The sequence below is a fragment of the Hemitrygon akajei genome, chromosome 4 (assembly GCF_048418815.1).
Source record: "Hemitrygon akajei chromosome 4, sHemAka1.3, whole genome shotgun sequence".
Classification (NCBI taxonomy): domain Eukaryota; kingdom Metazoa; phylum Chordata; class Chondrichthyes; order Myliobatiformes; family Dasyatidae; genus Hemitrygon; species Hemitrygon akajei.
In genome coordinates this window covers 9,257,308-9,272,166 of record NC_133127.1, presented here as the reverse complement: position 1 = coordinate 9,272,166, position 14,859 = coordinate 9,257,308, and positions in this window count along the sequence as shown.

Genomic DNA, 14,859 nt, shown 5'->3' with positions numbered 1-14,859 from the left:
AAACTCATTCTCACTAACCACAACAGTCACAGTATCAGATTGTTTCGCAAAATATGGTTTTATCATATTTATATGGCAAAGTTGTGTTGACCTTCTACGATCTGGAGTTTTTATCACGTAATCCACATCATTGATTTTAGACACAAATTCATAAGGACCATGAAATCTAGCTTGTAAAGGATTCGTTTGCACTGGGAAAAGAACCAACACCTTATCTCCAGGCTTAAACATCCTCATCCTAGCTTCTTTATCATACCAAGTTTTCATTTTCTCCTGAGCCAATTTTAAATTTTCCTTGGCTAAGCTACAAGCTTTATGTAACCTGTCCTTAAATTTCAAAACATAGTCCAACAAATTAGTGTGTATTTCCTTACTAATCCACTGTTCTTTTAATAAAGCTAAAGATCCTCTAACTCTATGCCTAAATACAAGTTCAAATGGACTAAAACCTAAAGATTCTTGTACCAATTCCCTTACTGCAAATAAAAGTAAGTTTATACCCTCATCCCAATCACTTTCATTTTCCACACAATATGTCCTAATCATATTCTTGAGGGTAGAATGAAACCTCTCCAAGGCACCTTGAGATTCTGGATGGTATGCAGATGAAGTGATTTGCTTAACTCCCAATTTATAAACTATCTGTTGAAACAATCCAGACATAAAATTACTGCCTTGATCAGTTTGTATTTCCTTAGGTAATCCAAAATAAGTAAAGAATTTTATAAGGGCCTTTGTCACAGTTTTAGCTGTTATATTCCTAAGTGGTACTGCCTCTGGAAACCTAGACAAAGTACACATGATAATCAACAAATACTGATAACCAGTTTTTGTCTTTGGTAATGGACCAACACAATCTACAATAACTTTAGAAAACGGTTCACCAAATGCTGGAATAGGTTGTAATGGAGCCACTGGTGTAACTTGATTTGGTTTACCCACAATTTGACAAGTATGGCACGTTTTACAAAACATCGCCACATCTTTTCTTAGACCAGGCCAGTAAAAATGTTTTAAAATCTTGTCCACAGTTTTCCTTACCCCTTGATGTCCACCTAAAGGCACACTATGAGCTAAAGTCAAAATCTCATTTCGATAAACTTTAGGGACAACTACCTGGTAAACAATATTCCATTCCTCACTTGCAGGAATTGTAGGGGATCTCCACTTTCTCATCAACACTCCTTTTTCCAAATAATATCCTACTGGCACCTTCTCAATTTCACTATCTAGTAGAGCTTGTTCTCTTAATTTTATAATCTCAGGGTCTCTATTCTGCTCTGCTATCATCTCCTTCCGAGACAGAGATAAATCTTCATAGTCAGACTTACTCCAAGAATCTGGTTCAAACAACGAAGGTAAGAAAGACTCTGACACATCCTCAAAACTCGAATCCTGAGTTGAACAGTCATGAGTAACAACCTCATTCTGTGCATCAATCTTTTTAGCCATAGCTCTAGTCACAACACAGGAAGAATCTGTGTTAGAATTCATCTCTGGTTCCTCTGACTCCATTGTCAAATGCACTTCAGGAAAAACGTCCACCTGCCAAGTCATTACCTAATAATAAAGAAATACCCTTCACAGGTAAGCTATGCTGTAATCCTACTTTAACAAATCCTGCATCTAACCCTGACTTTAAATTTACTTTATGTAAATGTACAGGCATAAAATCACTCCCAACACCTCTTATGTAATTTACCTCACCAGTATCAGACTCTTCATTAAACTTCAATACACTGTCTAACATCAGTGATTGAGAAGCTCCAGTATCCCTAAGGATTTTTATTGGCAACAGAGTAGATCCTTCTTTCAAGGATACAACCCCTTCAGTTATAAAATGATCATATCCCTTTTTAACTTGGTCAAACTCTAACAAAACCTCATTTGTGTTTATTGAACCCTGTAATTTTACAGGTGCTTCAGTATGTTGCACACAAGCATCTGGAACTACTTCCTTCTCTTTCTTTTTCAATCTGAAACAGCTAGCTATTACATGGCCAGGTTTCTTACAATAGTTACAAATAAGACCAAACTGTCTTTCCTTCACATGTTTTCCTTCCTCCTTACCTTTCTCATTAACTTCTGATTTAATTTCTGATTTACCTTGAGTCTCTGTGTTATTTTTCCTCTTAAAAATTCTGCCCTGAGGAAATTTATTTTTATGGATTAAAACATACTCATCAGCTAATCTAGCAGAGTCCTGCAATGTATCAGTATCCCTCTCATTTAAGTAGGTCCTTACTTCAACAGGAATGCTTCTTTAAAATTCCTCCATTAAAATCAGCTCTTTCAATGTATCATAGTCCCCATTTACATTTTTAGAAGAAACCCATCTCTCAAAACACACAGCTTTATCATAGGCAAATTCCACATAAGTTTTTTCCAAAGACTTCTTCAAACTTCTGAGTCTTTCTCTATACACTTCTGGGACTAATTCGTATGATTTTAAAATATGCTTTTTCACAATATCATAATCAAGTGCTTGCACAGCAGTTAAAGCTGTATAAACTTGTTGTGCTTTGCCTTTAATTACACTCTGTAACAACACTGACCATTTATCTTTTAGCCACTCTGAAATCTGAGCAATCATTTCAAAATGTTGGAAATATCTTTCCACTTCTGTTTCACTAAATGGTGGGACCAATTTAATTTCTTGACTAGCAACAAACAGTTTTCTAGAACCAGAAGACTGATTCCCAGACCTTAATTCCATCATTGCATATTCAAAATCCCTTTTTTTCTGATCAGCTTCTAACCTACAACGCTTCAATTCTGCTTTACTTTGTTCCAACTTCATTTGTTCGATTTGCAACTGCATCTCTATATTACTTATTGGAAACGACTCTAAAATCGATTCATCAAAATCACCCGAATCCATATAGTGTGACGCAATTTTTCTCTGTATTAGAGCCTTTGATGTAGTCATCAAAATACCTTTAAGTTGCAATCTACTAGCTATCTCAGACACCTCAGTCTTTTTCGCCTTCGCTAACAACTCCGCGTCTGGCGAAGCCAGAAACTCATCAATATTCATTGTTGCTGAATACCACTCACAAGCCAATCAAACAAACAAATTGAGTATTCCCCGTTTCCAAACCACCGATACAAAATTTAACAAGCATTCAAACTCAAACAATCCAATCCCAGACGAGCCCCCATATTTATGGTACGGATTCAGCAACATAAATATATGAGTTAGGCAGGGGTTTTTATAACAAATAACACGTTTATTAAACACTGAAAACAAACCCCCCCAAAAGTAAACAAATCACTAACGTAACCAGAAATCAGCTGTTGTGCGGCAGCTTAAACAGTTCTTAAAGCAAGGAAGCTTAAACAGTTCTTAAAGCGATGTTGCAAAAACAGTTCTTCAAAGTAGTATTGCAAGAGTTCAAAATGCTTACAGTCCATTTAAGGGAGAGATTTTTAAAGACGATTTAAATTCTCTTTCATGTCGTCTTGCTTCGGTTCCCAAATTGAACTTTTCCCACGAAGAATTTTACGAAGATGAGATGTAACGGCTTAAAGGCACTGACCTTTCCTTTACAGAACTGTTCCCAATCCTTTCTGCTATTTCACAGGAATTAACATGAGAACAGTCAACGAATTCCTTCCGAATAAGGATCAAACAAGTTCGAACCTGTGGCACCGTCAAAATCGATTCTCCTCGATCTTTTAACTCCCAAACTCCGATCTTCACTCTCCACTGATTCTCAACTAGCAGTGTTATAAAGAAACTGCTGGCAATGACCTTTTAAACTTTAGGCATTAAATAAAACTTCATCTTCCAACTAAACTGCGTCATAACATTAAATCACGCAGTGGCATGAAGTTAACATGGCAAATTCAGCCACGAACTGCCCCTCCTCACAGGGAGGGGTCCTCCTTTTATACCCTGTAAAAAAAACCTGTCACATGACCTCTACTGGCAGGAAAATGACGTCACTCCAAAAATCACAAGACCACCGCCTCAAGTCCAGCACAGCCTCAACCCCAGTCACGTGACAAAGGTACCACTGTCACGTGTCACGGGTACGTAACAACCACTAACTCAACATATAACATATAACCATATAATAATTACAGCACGGAAACAGGCCATCTTGGCCCTTCTAGTCTGTGCCGAATGTTTACTCTCACCTAGTCCCACCGACCTGCACTCAGCCCATAACCCTCCATTTTTTAAATGACAATATCAAACCTGCCTCTACCACTTCTACTGGAAGCTCATTCCACACAGCTACCATTCTCTGAGTAAAGAAGTTCCCCCTCGTGTTACCCCTAAACTTTTGCCCCTTAACTCTCAACTCATGTCCTCTTGTTTGAATCTCCCCTACTCTCAATGGAAAAAGCCTATCCACGTCAACTCTATCTATCCCCCTCATAATTTTAAATACCTCTATCAAGTCCCCCTCAACGTTCTACGCTCCAAAGAATAAAGACCTAACTTACCTTTCTCCGTAACTTAGGTGCTGAAACCCAGGTATCATTCTAGTAAATCTTCTCTGTACTCTCTATTTTGTTGACATCTTTCCTATAATTTGGTGACCAGAACTATACACAATACTCCAAATTTGTCCTCACCAATGCCTTGTACAATTTTGACATAACATCCCAACTCCTATACTTAATGCTCTGATTTATAAAGGCCAGCATGCCAAAAGCTTTCTTCACCACCCTATCCACATGAGATTCCACCTTCAGGGAACTATGCACCATTATTCCTAGATCACTCTGTTCTACTGCATTCCTCAATGTCCTACCATTTACCATGTATGTCCTATTTTGATTAGTCCTACCAAAATGTAGCACCTCACACTTATCAGCCATCTTTCAGCCCACTCTTCTAACCATTTACCATGTATGTCCTATTTTGATTAGTCCTACCAAAATGTAGCACCTCACACTTATCAGCCATCTTTCAGCCCACTCTTCTAACTGGCCTAAATCTTTCTGCAAGCTTTGAAAAGCTACTTCATTATCCACAATGCCACCTACCTTAGTACCATCTGCATGCTTACTAATCCAATTTACCACCCCATCATCCAGATCATTAATGTATATGACAAACAGCATTGGACCCAGTACAGATCACTGAGGCACATGCAAGTTAACTTTTAGTGAATCCTGCATGAGGACTCCAAGATCCCTTTGCTCCTTGGATTTTTGAATTTTCTTTCCATTTAGAAAATAGTCTATGCTTTTATTCCTTCTACCAAAGTGAATGACCTTACACTTCCTAACACTATATTCCATCTATCACTTCTTTGCCTATTCTCCTAATAGATAGATAGATAGATACTTTATTCATCCCCATGGGGAAATTCAACTTTTTTCCAATGTCCCATACATTAGCAAAACTAATTACATACAATACTTAACTCATTAAAAAATATGATATGCATCTAAATCACTATCTCAAAAAGCATTAATAATAGCTTTTAAAAAGTTCTTAAGTCCTGGCGGTTGAATTGTAAAGCCTAATGGTATTGGGAAGTATTGACCTCTTCATCCTGTCTGAGGAGCATTGCATCGACAGTAACCTGTCGCTGAAACTGCTTCTCTGTCTCTGGATTGTGCTATGTAGAGGATGTTCAGAGTTTTCCATAATTGACCGTAGCCTACTCAGCGCCCTTCGCTCAGCTACCGATGTTAAACTCTCCAGTACTTTGCCCACGACAGAGCCCGCCTTCCTTACCAGCTTATTAAGACGTGAGGCGTCCCTCTTCTTAATGCTTCCTCCCCAACACGCCACCACAAAGAAGAGGGCGCTCTCCACAACTGACCTATAGAACATCTTCAGCATCTCACTACAGACATTGAATGACGCCAACCTTCTAAGGAAGTACAGTCGACTCTGTGCCTTCCTGCACAAGGCATCTGTGTTGGCAGTCCAGTCTAGCTTCTCGTCTAACTGTACTCCCAGATACTTGTAGGTCTTAACCTGCTCCACACATTCTCCATTAATGATCACTGGCTCCATATGAGGCCTAGATCTCCTAAAGTCCACCACCATCTCCTTGGTCTTGGTGATATTGAGACGCAGGTAGTTTGAGTTGCACCATATCACAAAGTCCTGTATCAGTTTCCTATACTCCTCCTCCTGTCCATTCCTGACACACCCCACTATGGCTAAGTTTCCTATCAGTTTCCTATACTCCTCCTCCTGTCCATTCCTGACACACCCCACTAATCTGTCTAAGTCCTTCTGCAGCCCCTTTCCTTCTCAAACCTGCCCCTTCACTTATCTTTGTATTGTCCACAAACTTGTCCACAAACCCATTAATTCCATTATCCAAAACATTGACATACAATGTAGAAAGGAGTGGTCCCAAAACCGACCCCTGTGGAACACCACTAGCCACCAGCAACCAGTCAGAAAAGGCTCCATTTATTCCCACTCTTTGCCTCCTGCCAATCAGCCAATTCTCTATCCATGCTAGTACCTTTCCTGTAATACCACAGACGCTTATCTTCATCAGCAGCCTCATGTGTGGCACCTTGTCAAAGGCTTTTGAAAATTCAATTTTACAGCATCCACTAATTTTCCTTTGTCTATCCTGCTTGTTATTTCCTCAAAAAATTTGAACAGATTTGTGAGACAAGACTTTCCCTTCTGGAAACCATCCCGACTTTGGCCCATTTTATCATGTGTCTCCAAGTACCCTGAAACCTAATCCTTAACAATCAACTCCAACATCTTCCAAACCACTGAGGTCAGGTTATTTGGTCTATAATTTCCTTTCATCTGCGCCCCTCCCTTCTTGAAGAGTGGAAGGACATTTGCAATTTTCTAGTCCTCCAGAACCATGCCAGAGTCCAGTGATTCTTGAAAGGTCATTACTAGTGTCTCCACAACATCTTCAGCTAGTTCTTTCAGAACCCATGGGTGTAATCCAGTTGATCCAAGTGATTTATCTACCTTCAGGTCTTTCAGCTTCCCAAGCACCTAGTAATAGCAACTGCATTCACTTCTGCCCCCTGACTCTCTCAAACATCCGGCATTCTGATAGTGTCTTCCAAAGTGAAGACTGATCCAAAATACTTATTCGGTTTGTGGTCCATTTCCTTGTCCCCCATCATTTTCCAGTGATCTGAAATCTACTCGTGCTTCTCTTTACTCTTTTTATATCTGAAAAATCTTTTGGTATCCTCCTTGATATTATTGGCTAGCTTACCTTCATATTTCATCTTTTCCCCCTTATGATTTTTTTGGTTCCCTTTTGTTGGTTTTTAAAAGCTTCCCAATTATCTAACCCCACTAATTTAACTCTATTATATGTCTTATCTTCGGCTTTCCTTGTCAGCCATGGTAATGCGATCCTGCCTTTAAAATACTTCTTTCAGGTGTATCTATCCTGCACCTTCTGAACTGTTTCCAGAAAATTCAAAGTCATTGCTGCTTTGCCATCATTCCTGCTAGTGTTCCCTTCCAATTAACTTCAGCCAGCTCCTCTCTTATGCCTCTATAACTCCCTTTACTCCACTGTAATATTGATACTGACTTTTGTTTCGTCCACTCAGATTGCAGGATGAATGCTATCATATTATGATCACTGCCTCCTAAGGGCTCCTTTACCTTAAACACCTTAATCAAATCTGGTTCATTGCACAACAGCTAATCTGGAATAGCTGACCCCCTGATGGGCTGAATCACAACCTGCTCTAAAAATTCCCTCTCTTGAGATTCAGCACCAACTTGATTTTTCCAATCTACCTGCATATTGAAATTCCACGATGACCATCGTAACATTGCCCTTTTGACGTGCATTTTCTTTTTCCTGTTGTAATTTGTAGCCCACATCCTGGCTATTGTTTAGGAGATTTGTCACCTTATAGGCAGCCACAAAACAAAGAAACCTAATAGAACCTGTACCTCCTCCTCGATGGTAGCAATGAGAAGAGGGCATGTCCTGTGCTATGGGGGTACTCTGCAGTGGTCTGTCCACAGGATTGGAAGGTTGAAAACTCAGCCAGCCCCATTGTGGGCACTAGCCTACCCAGCATCGAGGACACTTTTAAAAATTGATACTCAAAGAGGTGGCACCGGTCATTAATATTAGTACAGTCTTTGACAAATGTGAGGACCACAGAGAACAAGCTAATATGCTGGAACATGTCAACATTAAGAAAGAGGACATGATGCAATCTTTGAAAAAGGTTAGAATAAGTATGTCCCCAGGGTGGAAGGGATATACCCCAGGTTACTGCAGGAAGCAAAGGGACAGATTGCTGCTGCTTTGGGATGGTCCTTGCTTCCTCACTGGCCACAGGAGTAGTACCAGATGACTGGTGGGTGGCAGGAAAGGTAATACAGAGAACCCTGAGAATTATACACCAGTGTGTCTTACTTCAGTGCTGGGCAAACTAATGGAGAGGATTCTTAGAGATGGGATTTGTGAGCACTTCGAGGACCATAGTCTGATGATGGATAGTCAGCATGGCTTTGTGAGGAGCTGGCTGGGCTTCAGGACCCTGATTGAATTGTGACAGAGCACATTGATGAAGGTGGAGTACTGGATGTGGTGTATGTGGATTTTAGTCAGGCATTTGTTAAGGTTCCTCATGGTAGGGGAATGTCAGGAGGCATGGGATCCAGGGAAACCTGGCTGTGTGGATACAGAACTGGCCTGACAACGGAAGGCAGGGGATGTTGTAGGTTGAGAGAATTCTGTCTGGAGGTCGGTGACCAGAGGGGTTATGCAGGAATCTGTTCTGGGGTCCTGCTCTTTATAACGATTATAAGTAACTTGGATTTGGAAGTGGAAGATCGGTTAGTCAGTCTGCAGGTGACACAAAGGATGGTGGAGTTTTGGATAGTGTAGAAGGCTATGGGAGGATACAGCAGGACGTTGATGGGCTGAGAAGTTATAAATGGAAAAGTGTGAAGTGATTCACTTTGGAAGGTCAATCTTGAATGGTATGATCCTTAGCAATGTGGAGGAACAGAAGGATCTCGGGATCTATGTCTGTCCATACATTTCTCAAAGGTGCCATGCAAGTCGACGTTTTGGGCTGAGACCCTTCATCAGAATTCAAAAGGCAAGCGGCAGAGAGATCCATTGAACAATGGAGAGATGGTGGGCAGGAACAGGCAAAAGGCAAGTGACAGAGAGATCTATTGAACAATGGAGAGGTGGTGGGCAGGAACAGGCAAAAGGCAAGCGGCAGAGAGGTGCATTGAACAATGGAGAGGTGGTGGGCAGGAACAGGAATGTCTTATGCTCAAGGTGCAATCAGAGTATGGAAGTCAGCCAATGATCTGGTTTACCAGTGTCAGGGAGTTCCTGGGAGCAGGATTCCTGTAGAACAGGCAGGACAGAGGAGAAACACAGATCAGCGATATACAAGAAAGCCTGTACAGATTACAGAAGAGGAGGTACGTACACAACGCTGGAAGAACTCAGCAGGTCAGGCAGCATCCGTGAAAAAAGAGTAGCCAACATTTCGGGCCGAGACCCTTCATCAGGAATGGGGGGGAAGAGAGGGCCGAAGCCCAGTAATAGAGATAGGGGAGGGGGAAGGGCTAGAGGCGCCAGGTGGAAAACCAATCAGAGGAAAGTTGAAGTGGGGAGGGGATAAGCATGAAAGAACTGTAGAGATAAAGGAGCAGAAAGTTGGGGAGAGAGGCAGAGAGGGACCTGGGATAGGGGGAGGGGGAGGGGGAGGGAATTACCGGAAATCGGAGAATTCAATGTTCATACCACCAGGCTGGAGGCTACCCAGACGGTAGATGAGGTGTTGTTCCTCCAACCTGAGTTTGGCCTCATCATGGCAGTAGAGGAGGCCATGTATGGACATATCTAGATGGAAATGAGAGGCAGAGTTGAAGTGGGTGGCAACTGGGAGGTCCTGTCTATTGTGACGGATGGAGTGGAGGTTCTCGACGAAGCGGTCCCCCAATCTGCGTCGGGTCTCGCCAATGTAGAGGAGGCCGCACCGGGAGCACCGGATGCAATAGACGACTCCAGCAGACTCACAGGTGAAGTGTTGCCTCACCTGGAAGGACTGTCTGGGGCCCGGAATGGTGGTAAGGGGGGAGGTGTGGGGACAGGTGTAGCATTTGCGCTTACAGGGATAAGTGCCGGGTGGGAGTTCTGTGGGGAGGGACATGTGGACCAGGTAGTCGCTGAGGGAATGATCCCTGCGAAAAGCTGAGGGGGTAGGGAGGGAAAGATGTGCTGAGTGGTGGGGTCCTGTTGAAGGTGGTGGAAGTTGTGGAGGATAATGTGTTGGATCCGGAGGCTGGTGGGGTGGTAGGTGAGGACAAGGGGAACCCTGTCCCTGTTGTGGTGACGGGAGGATGGGTTAAGGGCTGAAGTGCGGGAAGTGGAGGAGATGCGGGTGAGGGCATCTTTGATGACGCCAGAAGGGAAACCACGATCCTGAAAGAAAGAGGACATTTGAGAAGTCCTGGAATGGAAAGCCTCATCCTGGGAGCAGATGCGGCGGAAACGGAGGAACTGGGAATAGGGAATGGCATTTTTGCATTGGGCAGGGTGGGAAGAGTTATAGTCAAGATAGTTATGGGAGTCAGTGGGTTTGTAGAAGATGTCAGTGGATAGTCTGTCTCCGGAGATGGAGTTCAGAAGAGGAAGTGTTTGCTACCCTGAGGGATATCAAGGTGGATAAATCCCCAGGGCTTGCCAAGTGTGCACTTGGACCCTATGGGAGGCAAATGCAGAAATTGCCAGGGTCCTAGCAGAGATCTTTAAAACATCCTTAGTGACAGGAGAGGTACCAGAGGATTGAAGAATAGCTATTGTTCCACTGTTAAAGAATGGCTGCAAACAGAAACCAGGAAATTATAGGCTGGTGAGTCTGACATCAGCTGTGGGAAAGCTATTGGAAGGTATTCTAAGGGACTGGATAGATAAATATTTGGGTAGACATGGACTGATTAAGGATAGCCAGCATGGCTTTGTGTGTGGTAGGTCATGTCTAACCAATTTTATAGAGTTTTTTGAAGAAGTTACCAGGAACGTGGATGAAGACAAAACAGTGGATGTTGTCTATATGGACTTTAGTAAGACATTTGACAAGGTCCTGCACGGGAGGCTGGTCAAGACGGTTCAGTTGCTCGGCATTCAGGCTGAGGTAGTAAATTGGATTAGACATTGGCTTTGTGGGAGAAGCCAGAGAGTGGTAGTAGAGGGTTGCCTCTCTGACTGGAGGCCTGTGACCAGTGATGTGCCACAGGGATCGGTATTGGCATCATAAACCAATGTATTGAGTACAGAAGACGGGATGTTATGTTGAAGTTGTATAAGACATTGGTGGGGCCTGATTTAGAATATTGTGCGCAGTTTTGGTCACCTACCTACAGGAAAGATGTAAATAAGGTTGAAGGAGTGCAAAGAAAATTTACAAGGATTTTGCCGCATCTGGAGGACCTAAGTTATGAGGAAAGATTGAACAGGTTAGCGCTGTTCTTTAGAACATAGAAGATTGAGAGGAGATTTGATAGAGGGGTACAAAATTATGAGGGGGATAGATATGGTAAATGCAAGCAGGTTTTTCCCATTGAGGTTAGGTGAGACTACTACCAGAGGTCATGGGTTAAGGGTGAAAGGTGAGAAGTTTAAGGGGAACATGAAGGGAAACCTCTTCACTCGGAGGTTGGTGAGAGTATGGAATGAGTTGCCAGCACCAGTGGTGCGTGTGAGCTCGATTTCACTGTTTAGCGAAGTTTGGATAGGTGCATGGATTGTAGGGATACGGAGGGCTCATGGTCCTGTTGCAGGTCATTGTTTCTGGGCTGTGCTGCACTTCTCTCTGACTCTATGAACCTAAAGCCCCAGCAGGTTATAGCACTTGAAATGTTTTCCAAATTCATTACTGTTTGCACTCACACAAAGACACACATGAACAGAGACAAACACAGTCAACACACACACACTGACCAACACCCACTCACACACACTAACGCACATGGAAAAGCGGTACACACATGAAACACAGTGCAAGCATGTGAATACACATGCACAAACACGACACATCTGTGCATATGTGCTACATGTCTGCACCCACAGTCAGGCATGCTCACGTGTACACAGAATACACATATGCAAACACACATGTACACGCATACAGTATACATGTATTAAAAACTTTTCTTTGAAACTTTTCACTGCCCTGGTAAAGCAGCCAACATAATCAAAGTCCCCACCCACCCTGAACATTCTCTCCCCCTTCCTCCCATCAGGCAGAAGGTACAAAAGCCTTAAAGCCCGTACCACCAGGCTTACCACTGTTGTAAGACTGTTGAATGTTCAGCTATTATGGTAAGGATATCTCTTGAACTCACAATCTGTCTCTTCACGGCCTTTGGATTCTACTGTCTGTCTACACTGCACTTGCACTGTGACTCTAAGTTCTGTTGCTCTTTTCCCTTGAGCTGCTCAATGTGCTAATGAAATAATCTGTATGGATGGTATGCAGACAACGTTTTCCACTTGACCTCAGTACATGTGACAATAATAAACTGGTTTACCAGATATCAAGACCAACAACAGACAAACATAAAGCCATTCATTCAGCTCGGAATATGTATTCACTAAAAATGGAACTGGAGCTAAAGTGAAGTTCAACAAAGACTGGTAAACTGCAACTGAAAGCAAGATATAAATGTATTTATTTATTCAAAATATGCAAATCAACTTTGAAAATGCAAGTATAAAAAGATAAAACTTTTCACTGGCATCAGAGAGTGAGGCCATGGGACCAGTATTCCTAAAATATGGTGTGAGTGGTGTGTTTTACGTCCCTTCGTCCTGAGATTGTAAACCATAGGCCACTGTTGCTAGGATACCATCGGCTAGTTCCAAGCACTGCCAGAGTGGGTCTGAGAAAGTGGGGAGACACCGGTCACTAAAAGCCCACACAGATGCACCATCTCTTGTCCGAGGACCATCACCTTGTTGTGGTGGAGAAGCCTGTGACTTCCTGAGATCCCAAGAGTGATGCACTCTGGAGATTATCCAGCTGGCAATTAGCTCCTAGTAGGGTCACCCATGGTGGAAAGGTCAACGGGGGGGGGTTCCAGACAAAGGTTCTGGAACCAAAACCTCAGCGGTGAGCTGGCAGAAAATGATAACACATCACAGTAACAGTGAAGGTGGAGGATGGCTGTAGCAGTGAAAGGTCCCCAGTCATCTTGCATTGCATGTCACTGGACCCCAACTCCAATTTGACAAGGACTGTGTGGTGGCTGCCTGTGCATCAGCCACCCACGTTAAATGAAATCATGCCATTTCAGAAAACCCACCCTAACATGTGGATCCCAGAGAGGCCTCTACAGCCACCTGAGCACCCACCATAGACAACCCCTTGGGAGAGTGTACTCGGATCAAGGGATTTACACCACCTCTGGATCTGGGATGGAGGTGGCCTAATGGAGATGAGAGGCCTAATTGGTGCCAATTGGAGAGGGTGCAGAAGAGGTTTACCAGGTTGTTGCCTAGTTTAGAGGGCATGTGCTACAACAAGAGGTTGTACAAACTGAGTTTGTCTTCTCTGGTGCAGTGGATGCTGAGAGAGGTTTATAAGATAATGAGAGCCATAGATAGACAGTGTCTTTTTCCCCAGGGTTAAAATTCTTATATGAGAGGGCAATGAATTTAAGGTGAGAAGAGGTCATTGTGGACATTGTGTCAGCAGAAGGGATTAGTTTAATTGCCTGTTTGATTATTAAGTGAATTGGTTCAAAGCAGCAGTGGAGGTGGAAGGGCCTGTTCCTGTGCTGTACTGTTCTATGTTCTATGATGGGAGATTGGTCAACGCAACAGGAGGTGAGAGATGTCAAGGATTCACAGTGGAGAGCTCCTGATGTTCTCAGAATGGGCCAGTGCGCTCATTGTGGGTTTCTGGTAGTGTGCTGTCCACGTGGCTAAATTTGTCATTTTTTAGTTAGAGCTAACAGGTTAGCTAGTTGGAGGCAACCAGAATGGATGTCTTCTTGGTATTTTATTTAATATATTTCTTTATTGTAAGATACAGCACAGTAACAGTCTCTTCTGACCCAACAACCCCTTGCCGCCCAATTACACTCAGTTAACCCAACAACTCGTACGTCTTGTGGGAGGAAACTGGAGCACCCAGAGGAAACCCACATGGGGAGAACAAACTTCTTACAGACCAGCAGAATTAACCTGGGTTGCCAGCACTGTAATAGCTTTATGTTACCTGCTACACAACTGTGGCTTCAAACACCTACCTTTCAAGTAACAGCAGAAAACACCAATTAATTGTGTCACAGCAACAACCTTAATTTTCTCGGGGGGGGTGGCATGGGCATGAGGGATGGGACTGGAACCGCTGGAGCTGAGCTGAGGCACCATTGTGAGTGTATCACGGTGGTGGGGTATGAAGGAAGGCAGGTGGTACACCCTTCCTTTCCTGAAGCCTGGTTCAGCATGTCTGGATGTCAGGGACCCGATGTCACCACTCGCGTGTCCAGGCCTGGAACTGGGCAGGCACCATGTCCTGGGATTAGAGCCTACGTGTGCATGGAAAGGGGCTTGTTTTGTTGTTTTTGTTTTATTGTTGCTTGCGTTATTCTCCTGAGCATTATGGGAATGCTATGCTGGCGACGGAATGTGTGGCAACATTTGCAGGCTGCCCCCAGCACATCCTTAGTTTGTGTCGGTTGTTAATGCAAATGCCACATTTCACTGTATTTTTCGATAAAGATGTAATAGATAAGTCTGAATCTGTTGTCAGTAGATCAGATGGACCTTCATGTGCAGTCATTACTGATCCCAGCTCCAGTTCATAACCTGAATATTTATCTCTTCTTTCCTTTTCAAGGTGGCTGGGATCCTGCCGGAGTCCATGATCTACAGCTGCACTCAAACT